This window comes from Schistocerca gregaria, chromosome 2, assembly GCF_023897955.1.
Source record: "Schistocerca gregaria isolate iqSchGreg1 chromosome 2, iqSchGreg1.2, whole genome shotgun sequence".
In the NCBI taxonomy this organism is placed as follows: Eukaryota; Metazoa; Arthropoda; class Insecta; order Orthoptera; family Acrididae; genus Schistocerca; species Schistocerca gregaria.
Genome location: NC_064921.1, coordinates 1,016,512,914 through 1,016,525,838, shown reverse-complemented (window position 1 = coordinate 1,016,525,838; position 12,925 = coordinate 1,016,512,914). Strand labels below are relative to the sequence as shown.

At 52.1% G+C, this 12,925-nt stretch overlaps 40 non-coding genes across 40 annotated transcripts; 13 read left to right on the top strand and 27 right to left on the bottom strand.

The window, feature by feature from the left end:
• Window positions 1–25: 25 nt before the first annotated feature.
• Trnav-cac (transfer RNA valine (anticodon CAC)) lies at window positions 26–98 on the bottom strand. The gene has a single exon. It is a non-coding gene; the product is annotated as a tRNA-Val (tRNA).
• A 412-nt stretch (window positions 99–510) lies between these two features.
• On the top strand, window positions 511–582 carry Trnap-ugg (transfer RNA proline (anticodon UGG)). The gene has a single exon. It is a non-coding gene; the product is annotated as a tRNA-Pro (tRNA).
• Window positions 583–775: 193 nt separating this feature from the next.
• Window positions 776–848, bottom strand: Trnav-aac (transfer RNA valine (anticodon AAC)). Its single transcript has one exon. It is a non-coding gene; the product is annotated as a tRNA-Val (tRNA).
• A 158-nt stretch (window positions 849–1,006) lies between these two features.
• Window positions 1,007–1,079, bottom strand: Trnav-cac (transfer RNA valine (anticodon CAC)). Its single transcript has one exon. It is a non-coding gene; the product is annotated as a tRNA-Val (tRNA).
• Window positions 1,080–1,491: 412 nt separating this feature from the next.
• Window positions 1,492–1,563, top strand: Trnap-ugg (transfer RNA proline (anticodon UGG)). The gene has a single exon. It is a non-coding gene; the product is annotated as a tRNA-Pro (tRNA).
• A 193-nt stretch (window positions 1,564–1,756) lies between these two features.
• Window positions 1,757–1,829, bottom strand: Trnav-aac (transfer RNA valine (anticodon AAC)). The gene has a single exon. It is a non-coding gene; the product is annotated as a tRNA-Val (tRNA).
• A 158-nt stretch (window positions 1,830–1,987) lies between these two features.
• On the bottom strand, window positions 1,988–2,060 carry Trnav-cac (transfer RNA valine (anticodon CAC)). The gene has a single exon. It is a non-coding gene; the product is annotated as a tRNA-Val (tRNA).
• Window positions 2,061–2,472: 412 nt separating this feature from the next.
• On the top strand, window positions 2,473–2,544 carry Trnap-ugg (transfer RNA proline (anticodon UGG)). Its single transcript has one exon. It is a non-coding gene; the product is annotated as a tRNA-Pro (tRNA).
• A 193-nt stretch (window positions 2,545–2,737) lies between these two features.
• Trnav-aac (transfer RNA valine (anticodon AAC)) lies at window positions 2,738–2,810 on the bottom strand. The gene has a single exon. It is a non-coding gene; the product is annotated as a tRNA-Val (tRNA).
• Window positions 2,811–2,968: 158 nt separating this feature from the next.
• Window positions 2,969–3,041, bottom strand: Trnav-cac (transfer RNA valine (anticodon CAC)). Its single transcript has one exon. It is a non-coding gene; the product is annotated as a tRNA-Val (tRNA).
• A 412-nt stretch (window positions 3,042–3,453) lies between these two features.
• On the top strand, window positions 3,454–3,525 carry Trnap-ugg (transfer RNA proline (anticodon UGG)). The gene has a single exon. It is a non-coding gene; the product is annotated as a tRNA-Pro (tRNA).
• A 193-nt stretch (window positions 3,526–3,718) lies between these two features.
• On the bottom strand, window positions 3,719–3,791 carry Trnav-aac (transfer RNA valine (anticodon AAC)). The gene has a single exon. It is a non-coding gene; the product is annotated as a tRNA-Val (tRNA).
• Window positions 3,792–3,949: 158 nt separating this feature from the next.
• Trnav-cac (transfer RNA valine (anticodon CAC)) lies at window positions 3,950–4,022 on the bottom strand. Its single transcript has one exon. It is a non-coding gene; the product is annotated as a tRNA-Val (tRNA).
• Window positions 4,023–4,434: 412 nt separating this feature from the next.
• Window positions 4,435–4,506, top strand: Trnap-ugg (transfer RNA proline (anticodon UGG)). Its single transcript has one exon. It is a non-coding gene; the product is annotated as a tRNA-Pro (tRNA).
• Window positions 4,507–4,699: 193 nt separating this feature from the next.
• Window positions 4,700–4,772, bottom strand: Trnav-aac (transfer RNA valine (anticodon AAC)). Its single transcript has one exon. It is a non-coding gene; the product is annotated as a tRNA-Val (tRNA).
• Window positions 4,773–4,930: 158 nt separating this feature from the next.
• Window positions 4,931–5,003, bottom strand: Trnav-cac (transfer RNA valine (anticodon CAC)). Its single transcript has one exon. It is a non-coding gene; the product is annotated as a tRNA-Val (tRNA).
• Window positions 5,004–5,415: 412 nt separating this feature from the next.
• Window positions 5,416–5,487, top strand: Trnap-ugg (transfer RNA proline (anticodon UGG)). The gene has a single exon. It is a non-coding gene; the product is annotated as a tRNA-Pro (tRNA).
• Window positions 5,488–5,681: 194 nt separating this feature from the next.
• On the bottom strand, window positions 5,682–5,754 carry Trnav-aac (transfer RNA valine (anticodon AAC)). Its single transcript has one exon. It is a non-coding gene; the product is annotated as a tRNA-Val (tRNA).
• A 158-nt stretch (window positions 5,755–5,912) lies between these two features.
• On the bottom strand, window positions 5,913–5,985 carry Trnav-cac (transfer RNA valine (anticodon CAC)). The gene has a single exon. It is a non-coding gene; the product is annotated as a tRNA-Val (tRNA).
• A 412-nt stretch (window positions 5,986–6,397) lies between these two features.
• Trnap-ugg (transfer RNA proline (anticodon UGG)) lies at window positions 6,398–6,469 on the top strand. The gene has a single exon. It is a non-coding gene; the product is annotated as a tRNA-Pro (tRNA).
• Window positions 6,470–6,662: 193 nt separating this feature from the next.
• Trnav-aac (transfer RNA valine (anticodon AAC)) lies at window positions 6,663–6,735 on the bottom strand. Its single transcript has one exon. It is a non-coding gene; the product is annotated as a tRNA-Val (tRNA).
• Window positions 6,736–6,893: 158 nt separating this feature from the next.
• On the bottom strand, window positions 6,894–6,966 carry Trnav-cac (transfer RNA valine (anticodon CAC)). The gene has a single exon. It is a non-coding gene; the product is annotated as a tRNA-Val (tRNA).
• A 412-nt stretch (window positions 6,967–7,378) lies between these two features.
• Trnap-ugg (transfer RNA proline (anticodon UGG)) lies at window positions 7,379–7,450 on the top strand. The gene has a single exon. It is a non-coding gene; the product is annotated as a tRNA-Pro (tRNA).
• A 193-nt stretch (window positions 7,451–7,643) lies between these two features.
• On the bottom strand, window positions 7,644–7,716 carry Trnav-aac (transfer RNA valine (anticodon AAC)). Its single transcript has one exon. It is a non-coding gene; the product is annotated as a tRNA-Val (tRNA).
• A 158-nt stretch (window positions 7,717–7,874) lies between these two features.
• Window positions 7,875–7,947, bottom strand: Trnav-cac (transfer RNA valine (anticodon CAC)). Its single transcript has one exon. It is a non-coding gene; the product is annotated as a tRNA-Val (tRNA).
• A 412-nt stretch (window positions 7,948–8,359) lies between these two features.
• Trnap-ugg (transfer RNA proline (anticodon UGG)) lies at window positions 8,360–8,431 on the top strand. Its single transcript has one exon. It is a non-coding gene; the product is annotated as a tRNA-Pro (tRNA).
• A 193-nt stretch (window positions 8,432–8,624) lies between these two features.
• Window positions 8,625–8,697, bottom strand: Trnav-aac (transfer RNA valine (anticodon AAC)). The gene has a single exon. It is a non-coding gene; the product is annotated as a tRNA-Val (tRNA).
• Window positions 8,698–8,855: 158 nt separating this feature from the next.
• On the bottom strand, window positions 8,856–8,928 carry Trnav-cac (transfer RNA valine (anticodon CAC)). Its single transcript has one exon. It is a non-coding gene; the product is annotated as a tRNA-Val (tRNA).
• Window positions 8,929–9,340: 412 nt separating this feature from the next.
• Trnap-ugg (transfer RNA proline (anticodon UGG)) lies at window positions 9,341–9,412 on the top strand. Its single transcript has one exon. It is a non-coding gene; the product is annotated as a tRNA-Pro (tRNA).
• A 193-nt stretch (window positions 9,413–9,605) lies between these two features.
• On the bottom strand, window positions 9,606–9,678 carry Trnav-aac (transfer RNA valine (anticodon AAC)). The gene has a single exon. It is a non-coding gene; the product is annotated as a tRNA-Val (tRNA).
• Window positions 9,679–9,836: 158 nt separating this feature from the next.
• Trnav-cac (transfer RNA valine (anticodon CAC)) lies at window positions 9,837–9,909 on the bottom strand. The gene has a single exon. It is a non-coding gene; the product is annotated as a tRNA-Val (tRNA).
• A 412-nt stretch (window positions 9,910–10,321) lies between these two features.
• On the top strand, window positions 10,322–10,393 carry Trnap-ugg (transfer RNA proline (anticodon UGG)). The gene has a single exon. It is a non-coding gene; the product is annotated as a tRNA-Pro (tRNA).
• A 193-nt stretch (window positions 10,394–10,586) lies between these two features.
• Window positions 10,587–10,659, bottom strand: Trnav-aac (transfer RNA valine (anticodon AAC)). Its single transcript has one exon. It is a non-coding gene; the product is annotated as a tRNA-Val (tRNA).
• Window positions 10,660–10,817: 158 nt separating this feature from the next.
• On the bottom strand, window positions 10,818–10,890 carry Trnav-cac (transfer RNA valine (anticodon CAC)). The gene has a single exon. It is a non-coding gene; the product is annotated as a tRNA-Val (tRNA).
• A 412-nt stretch (window positions 10,891–11,302) lies between these two features.
• Window positions 11,303–11,374, top strand: Trnap-ugg (transfer RNA proline (anticodon UGG)). The gene has a single exon. It is a non-coding gene; the product is annotated as a tRNA-Pro (tRNA).
• A 193-nt stretch (window positions 11,375–11,567) lies between these two features.
• Trnav-aac (transfer RNA valine (anticodon AAC)) lies at window positions 11,568–11,640 on the bottom strand. Its single transcript has one exon. It is a non-coding gene; the product is annotated as a tRNA-Val (tRNA).
• A 158-nt stretch (window positions 11,641–11,798) lies between these two features.
• Window positions 11,799–11,871, bottom strand: Trnav-cac (transfer RNA valine (anticodon CAC)). The gene has a single exon. It is a non-coding gene; the product is annotated as a tRNA-Val (tRNA).
• A 412-nt stretch (window positions 11,872–12,283) lies between these two features.
• Trnap-ugg (transfer RNA proline (anticodon UGG)) lies at window positions 12,284–12,355 on the top strand. The gene has a single exon. It is a non-coding gene; the product is annotated as a tRNA-Pro (tRNA).
• Window positions 12,356–12,548: 193 nt separating this feature from the next.
• Window positions 12,549–12,621, bottom strand: Trnav-aac (transfer RNA valine (anticodon AAC)). The gene has a single exon. It is a non-coding gene; the product is annotated as a tRNA-Val (tRNA).
• Window positions 12,622–12,779: 158 nt separating this feature from the next.
• Window positions 12,780–12,852, bottom strand: Trnav-cac (transfer RNA valine (anticodon CAC)). The gene has a single exon. It is a non-coding gene; the product is annotated as a tRNA-Val (tRNA).
• Window positions 12,853–12,925: the final 73 nt, after the last annotated feature.

Sequence of the window (12,925 nt, the reverse complement as noted above, 5' to 3'; positions counted from 1 at the left end):
CAATACGACATAGGCAGGAAAATACTGTTCCCGCCCGGGATCGAACCGGGGACCTTCTGCGTGTGAAGCAGACGTGATAACCGCTACACTACGGAAACAGCGAACGGGAGGAGTCCATCTCCGTTCACTCGCAATTACCTGAGCCTCTCTCCCGTCCGTGAATGCACACGCGACAGTTCTTTTGACAGCCTGGAAACCATCACAGCCAAGGGCTCAAGAAGTCTTCGGGGTGCTCGAGAAGGTGTCTGCCGTAGCACCCCTAACGAAATAGCGGCGTTTCCCGCAGTCGTGATTGCAAATCATAGCAGCAAAAGCAATCACTTTCTTAGCAGCAGGGAGTGCGAGCCCAGCGGCAGCTCTACATGAAGGTACCAATAGCCCAGGAAGGCCGCCGACCGCGGGAATTCGCGCCGCCCCCATCCCGCCAGCCTACACGAGACTTTCCAGAGCACCCTGGACCACATCGAGGGACCCAGTGCACTGAAATAATAGTCATTTGCCACGTCAGATGGCTCGTTGGTCTAGGGGTATGATTCCTGCTTTGGGTGCAGGAGGTCCCGGGTTCAAATCCCGGACGAGCCCTAGCGTTTTGTGCAAACTGGTCGCACGTGAGTGGCTGAGTCGACGCAAAATGCTCGGCGTCAGTATCAAATGAAATTCATATTTGATGTGAGCAATTGACACTGATCTGACGTGTGAAGGCGATTACGAAGGTTTTTGGGTACAGATGGTAGCAGATGCATGTTAGTATGTCTTGTTTTTAATGATAAAAAAGTGTTTCCGCCCGGGATCGACACGGGGACCTTCTGCGTGTTAGGCAGACGTGATAACCGCTACACCACGGAAACTACTTGTGTGCGCCTTACATTAGAGACAACTCGTGCTGGTGTTGTCATCGTTACTAAGAAATTAAATAAATGCGCTACTTGCAGAACAAAGGTACATGCAGAAGATCCTCACATGTCGTGGCTCACTGGAGTACAATACGACATAGGCAGGAAAATACTGTTCCCGCCCGGGATCGAACCGGGGACCTTCTGCGTGTGAAGCAGACGTGATAACCGCTACACTACGGAAACAGCGAACGGGAGGAGTCCATCTCCGTTCACTCGCAATTACCTCAGCCTCTCTCCCGTCCGTGAATGCACACGCGACGGTTCTTTTGACAGCCTGGAAACCATCACAGCCAAGGGCTCAAGAAGTCTTCGGGGTGCTCGAGAAGGTGTCTGCCGTAGCACCCCTAACGAAATAGCGGCGTTTCCCGCAGTCGTGATTGCAAATCATAGCAGCAAAAGCAATCACTTTCTTAGCAGCAGGGAGTGCGAGCCCAGCGGCAGCTCTACATGAAGGTACCAATAGCCCAGGAAGGCCGCCGACCGCGGGAATTCGCGCCGCCCCCATCCCGCCAGCCTACACGAGACTTTCCAGAGCACCCTGGACCACATCGAGGGACCCAGTGCACTGAAATAATAGTCATTTGCCACGTCAGATGGCTCGTTGGTCTAGGGGTATGATTCCTGCTTTGGGTGCAGGAGGTCCCGGGTTCAAATCCCGGACGAGCCCTATCGTTTTGTGCAAACTGGTCGCACGTGAGTGGCTGAGTCGACGCAAAATGCTCGGCGTCAGTATCAAATGAAATTCATATTTGATGTGAGCAATTGACACTGATCTGACGTGTGAAGGCGATTACGAAGGTTTTTGGGTACAGATGGTAGCAGATGCATGTTAGTATGTCTTGTTTTTAATGATAAAAAAGTGTTTCCGCCCGGGATCGACACGGGGACCTTCTGCGTGTTAGGCAGACGTGATAACCGCTACACCACGGAAACTACTTGTGTGCGCCTTACATTAGAGACAACTCGTGCTGGTGTTGTCATCGTTACTAAGAAATTAAATAAATGCGCTACTTGCAGAACAAAGGTACATGCAGAAGATCCTCACATGTCGTGGCTCACTGGAGTACAATACGACATAGGCAGGAAAATACTGTTCCCGCCCGGGATCGAACCGGGGACCTTCTGCGTGTGAAGCAGACGTGATAACCGCTACACTACGGAAACAGCGAACGGGAGGAGTCCATCTCCGTTCACTCGCAATTACCTCAGCCTCTCTCCCGTCCGTGAATGCACACGCGACGGTTCTTTTGACAGCCTGGAAACCATCACAGCCAAGGGCTCAAGAAGTCTTCGGGGTGCTCGAGAAGGTGTCTGCCGTAGCACCCCTAACGAAATAGCGGCGTTTCCCGCAGTCGTGATTGCAAATCATAGCAGCAAAAGCAATCACTTTCTTAGCAGCAGGGAGTGCGAGCCCAGCGGCAGCTCTACATGAAGGTACCAATAGCCCAGGAAGGCCGCCGACCGCGGGAATTCGCGCCGCCCCCATCCCGCCAGCCTACACGAGACTTTCCAGAGCACCCTGGACCACATCGAGGGACCCAGTGCACTGAAATAATAGTCATTTGCCACGTCAGATGGCTCGTTGGTCTAGGGGTATGATTCCTGCTTTGGGTGCAGGAGGTCCCGGGTTCAAATCCCGGACGAGCCCTATCGTTTTGTGCAAACTGGTCGCACGTGAGTGGCTGAGTCGACGCAAAATGCTCGGCGTCAGTATCAAATGAAATTCATATTTGATGTGAGCAATTGACACTGATCTGACGTGTGAAGGCGATTACGAAGGTTTTTGGGTACAGATGGTAGCAGATGCATGTTAGTATGTCTTGTTTTTAATGATAAAAAAGTGTTTCCGCCCGGGATCGACACGGGGACCTTCTGCGTGTTAGGCAGACGTGATAACCGCTACACCACGGAAACTACTTGTGTGCGCCTTACATTAGAGACAACTCGTGCTGGTGTTGTCATCGTTACTAAGAAATTAAATAAATGCGCTACTTGCAGAACAAAGGTACATGCAGAAGATCCTCACATGTCGTGGCTCACTGGAGTACAATACGACATAGGCAGGAAAATACTGTTCCCGCCCGGGATCGAACCGGGGACCTTCTGCGTGTGAAGCAGACGTGATAACCGCTACACTACGGAAACAGCGAACGGGAGGAGTCCATCTCCGTTCACTCGCAATTACCTCAGCCTCTCTCCCGTCCGTGAATGCACACGCGACAGTTCTTTTGACAGCCTGGAAACCATCACAGCCAAGGGCTCAAGAAGTCTTCGGGGTGCTCGAGAAGGTGTCTGCCGTAGCACCCCTAACGAAATAGCGGCGTTTCCCGCAGTCGTGATTGCAAATCATAGCAGCAAAAGCAATCACTTTCTTAGCAGCAGGGAGTGCGAGCCCAGCGGCAGCTCTACATGAAGGTACCAATAGCCCAGGAAGGCCGCCGACCGCGGGAATTCGCGCCGCCCCCATCCCGCCAGCCTACACGAGACTTTCCAGAGCACCCTGGACCACATCGAGGGACCCAGTGCACTGAAATAATAGTCATTTGCCACGTCAGATGGCTCGTTGGTCTAGGGGTATGATTCCTGCTTTGGGTGCAGGAGGTCCCGGGTTCAAATCCCGGACGAGCCCTAGCGTTTTGTGCAAACTGGTCGCACGTGAGTGGCTGAGTCGACGCAAAATGCTCGGCGTCAGTATCAAATGAAATTCATATTTGATGTGAGCAATTGACACTGATCTGACGTGTGAAGGCGATTACGAAGGTTTTTGGGTACAGATGGTAGCAGATGCATGTTAGTATGTCTTGTTTTTAATGATAAAAAAGTGTTTCCGCCCGGGATCGACACGGGGACCTTCTGCGTGTTAGGCAGACGTGATAACCGCTACACCACGGAAACTGCTTGTGTGCGCCTTACATTAGAGACAACTCGTGCTGGTGTTGTCATCGTTACTAAGAAATTAAATAAATGCGCTACTTGCAGAACAAAGGTACATGCAGAAGATCCTCACATGTCGTGGCTCACTGGAGTACAATACGACATAGGCAGGAAAATACTGTTCCCGCCCGGGATCGAACCGGGGACCTTCTGCGTGTGAAGCAGACGTGATAACCGCTACACTACGGAAACAGCGAACGGGAGGAGTCCATCTCCGTTCACTCGCAATTACCTCAGCCTCTCTCCCGTCCGTGAATGCACACGCGACAGTTCTTTTGACAGCCTGGAAACCATCACAGCCAAGGGCTCAAGAAGTCTTCGGGGTGCTCGAGAAGGTGTCTGCCGTAGCACCCCTAACGAAATAGCGGCGTTTCCCGCAGTCGTGATTGCAAATCATAGCAGCAAAAGCAATCACTTTCTTAGCAGCAGGGAGTGCGAGCCCAGCGGCAGCTCTACATGAAGGTACCAATAGCCCAGGAAGGCCGCCGACCGCGGGAATTCGCGCCGCCCCCATCCCGCCAGCCTACACGAGACTTTCCAGAGCACCCTGGACCACATCGAGGGACCCAGTGCACTGAAATAATAGTCATTTGCCACGTCAGATGGCTCGTTGGTCTAGGGGTATGATTCCTGCTTTGGGTGCAGGAGGTCCCGGGTTCAAATCCCGGACGAGCCCTAGCGTTTTGTGCAAACTGGTCGCACGTGAGTGGCTGAGTCGACGCAAAATGCTCGGCGTCAGTATCAAATGAAATTCATACTTGATGTGAGCAATTGACACTGATCTGACGTGTGAAGGCGATTACGAAGGTTTTTGGGTACAGATGGTAGCAGATGCATGTTAGTATGTCTTGTTTTTAATGATAAAAAAGTGTTTCCGCCCGGGATCGACACGGGGACCTTCTGCGTGTTAGGCAGACGTGATAACCGCTACACCACGGAAACTACTTGTGTGCGCCTTACATTAGAGACAACTCGTGCTGGTGTTGTCATCGTTACTAAGAAATTAAATAAATGCGCTACTTGCAGAACAAAGGTACATGCAGAAGATCCTCACATGTCGTGGCTCACTGGAGTACAATACGACATAGGCAGGAAAATACTGTTCCCGCCCGGGATCGAACCGGGGACCTTCTGCGTGTGAAGCAGACGTGATAACCGCTACACTACGGAAACTGCGAACGGGAGGAGTCCATCTCCGTTCACTCGCAATTACCTCAGCCTCTCTCCCGTCCGTGAATGCACACGCGACAGTTCTTTTGACAGCCTGGAAACCATCACAGCCAAGGGCTCAAGAAGTCTTCGGGGTGCTCGAGAAGGTGTCTGCCGTAGCACCCCTAACGAAATAGCGGCGTTTCCCGCAGTCGTGATTGCAAATCATAGCAGCAAAAGCAATCACTTTCTTAGCAGCAGGGAGTGCGAGCCCAGCGGCAGCTCTACATGAAGGTACCAATAGCCCAGGAAGGCCGCCGACCGCGGGAATTCGCGCCGCCCCCATCCCGCCAGCCTACACGAGACTTTCCAGAGCACCCTGGACCACATCGAGGGACCCAGTGCACTGAAATAATAGTCATTTGCCACGTCAGATGGCTCGTTGGTCTAGGGGTATGATTCCTGCTTTGGGTGCAGGAGGTCCCGGGTTCAAATCCCGGACGAGCCCTAGCGTTTTGTACAAACTGGTCGCACGTGAGTGGCTGAGTCGACGCAAAATGCTCGGCGTCAGTATCAAATGAAATTCATACTTGATGTGAGCAATTGACACTGATCTGACGTGTGAAGGCGATTACGAAGGTTTTTGGGTACAGATGGTAGCAGATGCATGTTAGTATGTCTTGTTTTTAATGATAAAAAAAGTGTTTCCGCCCGGGATCGACACGGGGACCTTCTGCGTGTTAGGCAGACGTGATAACCGCTACACCACGGAAACTACTTGTGTGCGCCTTACATTAGAGACAACTCGTGCTGGTGTTGTCATCGTTACTAAGAAATTAAATAAATGCGCTACTTGCAGAACAAAGGTACATGCAGAAGATCCTCACATGTCGTGGCTCACTGGAGTACAATACGACATAGGAAGGAAAATACTGTTCCCGCCCGGGATCGAACCGGGGACCTTCTGCGTGTGAAGCAGACGTGATAACCGCTACACTACGGAAACTGCGAACGGGAGGAGTCCATCACCGTTCACTCGCAATTACCTCAGCCTCTCTCCCGTCCGTGAATGCACACGCCACAGTTCTTTTGACAGCCTGGAAACCATCACAGCCAAGGGCTCAAGAAGTCTTCGGGGTGCTCGAGAAGGTGTCTGCCGTAGCACCCCTAACGAAATAGCGGCGTTTCCCGCAGTCGTGATTGCAAATCATAGCAGCAAAAGCAATCACTTTCTTAGCAGCAGGGAGTGCGAGCCCAGCGGCAGCTCTACATGAAGGTACCAATAGCCCAGGAAGGCCGCCGACCGCGGGAATTCGCGCCGCCCCCATCCCGCCAGCCTACACGAGACTTTCCAGAGCACCCTGGACCACATCGAGGGACCCAGTGCACTGAAATAATAGTCATTTGCCACGTCAGATGGCTCGTTGGTCTAGGGGTATGATTCCTGCTTTGGGTGCAGGAGGTCCCGGGTTCAAATCCCGGACGAGCCCTAGCGTTTTGTGCAAACTGGTCGCACGTGAGTGGCTGAGTCGACGCAAAATGCTCGGCGTCAGTATCAAATGAAATTCATATTTGATGTGAGCAATTGACACTGATCTGACGTGTGAAGGCGATTACGAAGGTTTTTGGGTACAGATGGTAGCAGATGCATGTTAGTATGTCTTGTTTTTAATGATAAAAAAGTGTTTCCGCCCGGGATCGACACGGGGACCTTCTGCGTGTTAGGCAGACGTGATAACCGCTACACCACGGAAACTACTTGTGTGCGCCTTACATTAGAGACAACTCGTGCTGGTGTTGTCATCGTTACTAAGAAATTAAATAAATGCGCTACTTGCAGAACAAAGGTACATGCAGAAGATCCTCACATGTCGTGGCTCACTGGAGTACAATACGACATAGGCAGGAAAATACTGTTCCCGCCCGGGATCGAACCGGGGACCTTCTGCGTGTGAAGCAGACGTGATAACCGCTACACTACGGAAACTGCGAACGGGAGGAGTCCATCTCCGTTCACTCGCAATTACCTCAGCCTCTCTCCCGTCCGTGAATGCACACGCGACAGTTCTTTTGACAGCCTGGAAACCATCACAGCCAAGGGCTCAAGAAGTCTTCGGGGTGCTCGAGAAGGTGTCTGCCGTAGCACCCCTAACGAAATAGCGGCGTTTCCCGCAGTCGTGATTGCAAATCATAGCAGCAAAAGCAATCACTTTCTTAGCAGCAGGGAGTGCGAGCCCAGCGGCAGCTCTACATGAAGGTACCAATAGCCCAGGAAGGCCGCCGACCGCGGGAATTCGCGCCGCCCCCATCCCGCCAGCCTACACGAGACTTTCCAGAGCACCCTGGACCACATCGAGGGACCCAGTGCACTGAAATAATAGTCATTTGCCACGTCAGATGGCTCGTTGGTCTAGGGGTATGATTCCTGCTTTGGGTGCAGGAGGTCCCGGGTTCAAATCCCGGACGAGCCCTAGCGTTTTGTGCAAACTGGTCGCACGTGAGTGGCTGAGTCGACGCAAAATGCTCGGCGTCAGTATCAAATGAAATTCATACTTGATGTGAGCAATTGACACTGATCTGACGTGTGAAGGCGATTACGAAGGTTTTTGGGTACAGATGGTAGCAGATGCATGTTAGTATGTCTTGTTTTTAATGATAAAAAAGTGTTTCCGCCCGGGATCGACACGGGGACCTTCTGCGTGTTAGGCAGACGTGATAACCGCTACACCACGGAAACTACTTGTGTGCGCCTTACATTAGAGACAACTCGTGCTGGTGTTGTCATCGTTACTAAGAAATTAAATAAATGCGCTACTTGCAGAACAAAGGTACATGCAGAAGATCCTCACATGTCGTGGCTCACTGGAGTACAATACGACATAGGCAGGAAAATACTGTTCCCGCCCGGGATCGAACCGGGGACCTTCTGCGTGTGAAGCAGACGTGATAACCGCTACACTACGGAAACTGCGAACGGGAGGAGTCCATCACCGTTCACTCGCAAATACCTCAGCCTCTCTCCCGTCCGTGAATGCACACGCGACAGTTCTTTTGACAGCCTGGAAACCATCACAGCCAAGGGCTCAAGAAGTCTTCGGGGTGCTCGAGAAGGTGTCTGCCGTAGCACCCCTAACGAAATAGCGGCGTTTCCCGCAGTCGTGATTGCAAATCATAGCAGCAAAAGCAATCACTTTCTTAGCAGCAGGGAGTGCGAGCCCAGCGGCAGCTCTACATGAAGGTACCAATAGCCCAGGAAGGCCGCCGACCGCGGGAATTCACGCCGCCCCCATCCCGCCAGCCTACACGAGACTTTCCAGAGCACCCTGGACCACATCGAGGGAACCAGTGCACTGAAATAATAGTCATGTGCCACGTCAGATGGCTCGTTGGTCTAGGGGTATGATTCCTGCTTTGGGTGCAGGAGGTCCCGGGTTCAAATCCCGGACGAGCCCTAGCGTTTTGTGCAAACTGGTCGCACGTGAGTGGCTGAGTCGACGCAAAATGCTCGGCGTCAGTATCAAATGAAATTCATACTTGATGTGAGCAATTGACACTGATCTGACGTGTGAAGGCGATTACGAAGGTTTTTGGGTACAGATGGTAGCAGATGCATGTTAGTATGTCTTGTTTTTAATGATAAAAAAGTGTTTCCGCCCGGGATCGACACGGGGACCTTCTGCGTGTTAGGCAGACGTGATAACCGCTACACCACGGAAACTACTTGTGTGCGCCTTACATTAGAGACAACTCGTGCTGGTGTTGTCATCGTTACTAAGAAATTAAATAAATGCGCTACTTGCAGAACAAAGGTACATGCAGAAGATCCTCACATGTCGTGGCTCACTGGAGTACAATACGACATAGGCAGGAAAATACTGTTCCCGCCCGGGATCGAACCGGGGACCTTCTGCGTGTGAAGCAGACGTGATAACCGCTACACTACGGAAACAGCGAACGGGAGGAGTCCATCTCCGTTCACTCGCAATTACCTCAGCCTCTCTCCCGTCCGTGAATGCACACGCGACAGTTCTTTTGACAGCCTGGAAACCATCACAGCCAAGGGCTCAAGAAGTCTTCGGGGTGCTCGAGAAGGTGTCTGCCGTAGCACCCCTAACGAAATAGCGGCGTTTCCCGCAGTCGTGATTGCAAATCATAGCAGCAAAAGCAATCACTTTCTTAGCAGCAGGGAGTGCGAGCCCAGCGGCAGCTCTACATGAAGGTACCAATAGCCCAGGAAGGCCGCCGACCGCGGGAATTCGCGCCGCCCCCATCCCGCCAGCCTACACGAGACTTTCCAGAGCACCCTGGACCACATCGAGGGACCCAGTGCACTGAAATAATAGTCATTTGCCACGTCAGATGGCTCGTTGGTCTAGGGGTATGATTCCTGCTTTGGGTGCAGGAGGTCCCGGGTTCAAATCCCGGACGAGCCCTAGCGTTTTGTGCAAACTGGTCGCACGTGAGTGGCTGAGTCGACGCAAAATGCTCGGCGTCAGTATCAAATGAATTTCATATTTGATGTGAGCAATTGACACTGATCTGACGTGTGAAGGCGATTACGAAGGTTTTTGGGTACAGATGGTAGCAGATGCATGTTAGTATGTCTTGTTTTTAATGATAAAATAGTGTTTCCGCCCGGGATCGACACGGGGACCTTCTGCGTGTTAGGCAGACGTGATAACCGCTACACCACGGAAACTACTTGTGTGCGCCTTACATTAGAGACAACTCGTGCTGGTGTTGTCATCGTTACTAAGAAATTAAATAAATGCGCTACTTGCAGAACAAAGGTACATGCAGAAGATCCTCACATGTCGTGGCTCACTGGAGTACAATACGACATAGGCAGGAAAATACTGTTCCCGCCCGGGATCGAACCGGGGACCTTCTGCGTGTGAAGCAGACGTGATAACCGCTACACTACGGAAACTGCGAACGGGAGGAGTCCATCTCCGTTCACTCGCAATTACCTCAGCCTCTTTCCCGTCCGTGAATGCACACGCGACAGTTCTTTTGACAGCCTGGAAACCATCACAGCCAAGGGCTCAAGAAGTCTTCGGGGTGCTCGAGAAGGTGTCTGCCGTAGCACCCCTAACGAAATAGCGGCGTTTCCCGCAGTCGTGATTGCAAATCATAGCAGCAAAAGCAATCACTTTCTTAGCAGCAGGGAGTGCGAGCCCAGCGGCAGCTCTACATGAAGGTACCAATAGCCCAGGAAGGCCGCCGACCGCGGGAATTCGCGCCGCCCCCATCCCGCCAGCCTACACGAGACTTTCCAGAGCACCCTGGACCACATCGAGGGACCCAGTGCACTGAAATAATAGTCATTTGCCACGTCAGATGGCTCGTTGGTCTAGGGGTATGGTTCCTGCTTTGGGTGCAGGAGGTCCCGGGTTCAAATCCCGGATGAGCCCTAGCGTTTTGTGCAAACTGGTCGCACGTGAGTGGCTGAGTCGACGCAAAATGCTCGGCGTCAGTATCAAATGAAATTCATATTTGATGTGAGCAATTGACACTGATCTGACGTGTGAAGGCGATTACGAAGGTTTTTGGGTACAGATGGTAGCAGATGCATGTTAGTATGTCTTGTTTTTAATGATAAAAAAGTGTTTCCGCCCGGGATCGACACGGGGACCTTCTGCGTGTTAGGCAGACGTGATAACCGCTACACCACGGAAACTACTTGTGTGCGCCTTACATTAGAGACAACTCGTGCTGGTGTTGTCATCGTTACTAAGAAATTAAATAAATGCGCTACTTGCAGAACAAAGGTACATGCAGAAGATCCTCACATGTCGTGGCTCACTGGAGTACAATACGACATAGGCAGGAAAATACTGTTCCCGCCCGGGATCGAACCGGGGACCTTCTGCGTGTGAAGCAGACGTGATAACCGCTACACTACGGAAACTGCGAACGGGAGGAGTCCATCTCCGTTCACTCGCAATTACCTCAGCCTCTCTCCCGTCCGTGAATGCACACGCGACAGTTCTTTTGACAGCCTGGAAACCATCACAGCCAAGGGCTCAAGAAGTCTTCGGGGTGCTCGAGAAGGTGTCTGCCGTAGCACCCCTAACGAAATAGCGGCGTTTCCCGCAGTCGTGATTGCAAATCATAGCAGCAAAAGCAATCACTTTCTTAGCAGCAGGGAGTGCGAGCCCAGCGGCAGCTCTACATGAAGGTACCAATAGCCCAGGAAGGCCGCCGACCGCGGGAATTCGCGCCGCCCCCATCCCGCCAGCCTACACGAGACTTTCCAGAGCACCCTGGACCACATCGAGGGACCCAGTGCACTGAAATAATAGTCGTCTGCCACGTCAGATGGCTCGTTGGTCTAGGGGTATGATTCCTGCTTTGGGTGCAGGAGGTCCCGGGTTCAAATCCCGGATGAGCCCTTGCGTTTTGTGCAAACTGGTCGCACGTGAGTGGCTGAGTCGACGCAAAATGCTCGGCGTCAGTATCAAATGAAATTCATATTTGATGTGAGCAATTGACACTGATCTGACGTGTGAAGGCGATTACGAAGGTTTTTGGGTACAGATGGTAGCAGATGCATGTTAGTATGTCTTGTTTTTAATGATAAAAAAGTGTTTCCGCCCGGGATCGACACGGGGACCTTCTGCGTGTTAGGCAGACGTGATAACCGCTACACCACGGAAACTACTTGTGTGCGCCTTACATTAGAGACAACTCGTGCTGGTGTTGTCATCGTTACTAAGAAATTAAATAAATGCGCTACTTGCAGAACAAAGGTACATGCAGAAGATCCTCACATGTCGTGGCTCACTGGAGTACAATACGACATAGGCAGGAAAATACTGTTCCCGCCCGGGATCGAACCGGGGACCTTCTGCGTGTGAAGCAGACGTGATAACCGCTACACTACGGAAACTGCGAACGGGAGGAGTCCATCTCCGTTCACTCGCAATTACCTCAGCCTCTCTCCCGTCCGTGAATGCACACGCGACAGTTCTTTTGACAGCCTGGAAACCATCACAGCCAAGGGCTCAAGAAGTCTTCGGGGTGCTCGAGAAGGTGTCTGCCGTAGCACCCCTAACGAAATAGCGGCGTTTCCCGCAGTCGTGATTGCAAATCATAGCAGCAAAAGCAATCACTTTCTTAGCAGCAGGGAGTGCGAGCCCAGCGGCAGCTCTACATGAAGGTACCAATAGCCCAGGAAGGCCGCCGACCGCGGGAATTCGCGCCGCCCCCATCCCGCCAGCCTACACGAGACTTTCCAGAGCACCCTGGACCACATCGAGGGACCCAGTGCACTGAAATAATAGTCATTTGCCACGTCAGATGGCTCGTTGGTCTAGGGGTATGGTTCCTGCTTTGGGTGCAGGAGGTCCCGGGTTCAAATCCCGGATGAGCCCTAGCGTTTTGTGCAAACTGGTCGCACGTGAGTGGCTGAGTCGACGCAAAATGCTCGGCGTCAGTATCAAATGAAATTCATATTTGATGTGAGCAATTGACACTGATCTGACGTGTGAAGGCGATTACGAAGGTTTTTGGGTACAGATGGTAGCAGATGCATGTTAGTATGTCTTGTTTTTAATGATAAAAAAGTGTTTCCGCCCGGGATCGACACGGGGACCTTCTGCGTGTTAGGCAGACGTGATAACCGCTACACCACGGAAACTACTTGTGTGCGCCTTACATTAGAGACAACTCGTGCTGGTGTTGTCATCGTTACTAAGAAATTAAATAAATGCGCTACTTGCAGAACAAAGGTACATGCAGAAGATCCTCACATGTCGTGGCTCACTGGAGTACAATACGACATAGGCAGGAAAATACTGTTCCCGCCCGGGATCGAACCGGGGACCTTCTGCGTGTGAAGCAGACGTGATAACCGCTACACTACGGAAACTGCGAACGGGAGGAGTCCATCTCCGTTCACTCGCAATTACCTCAGCCTCTCTCCCGTCCGTGAATGCACACGC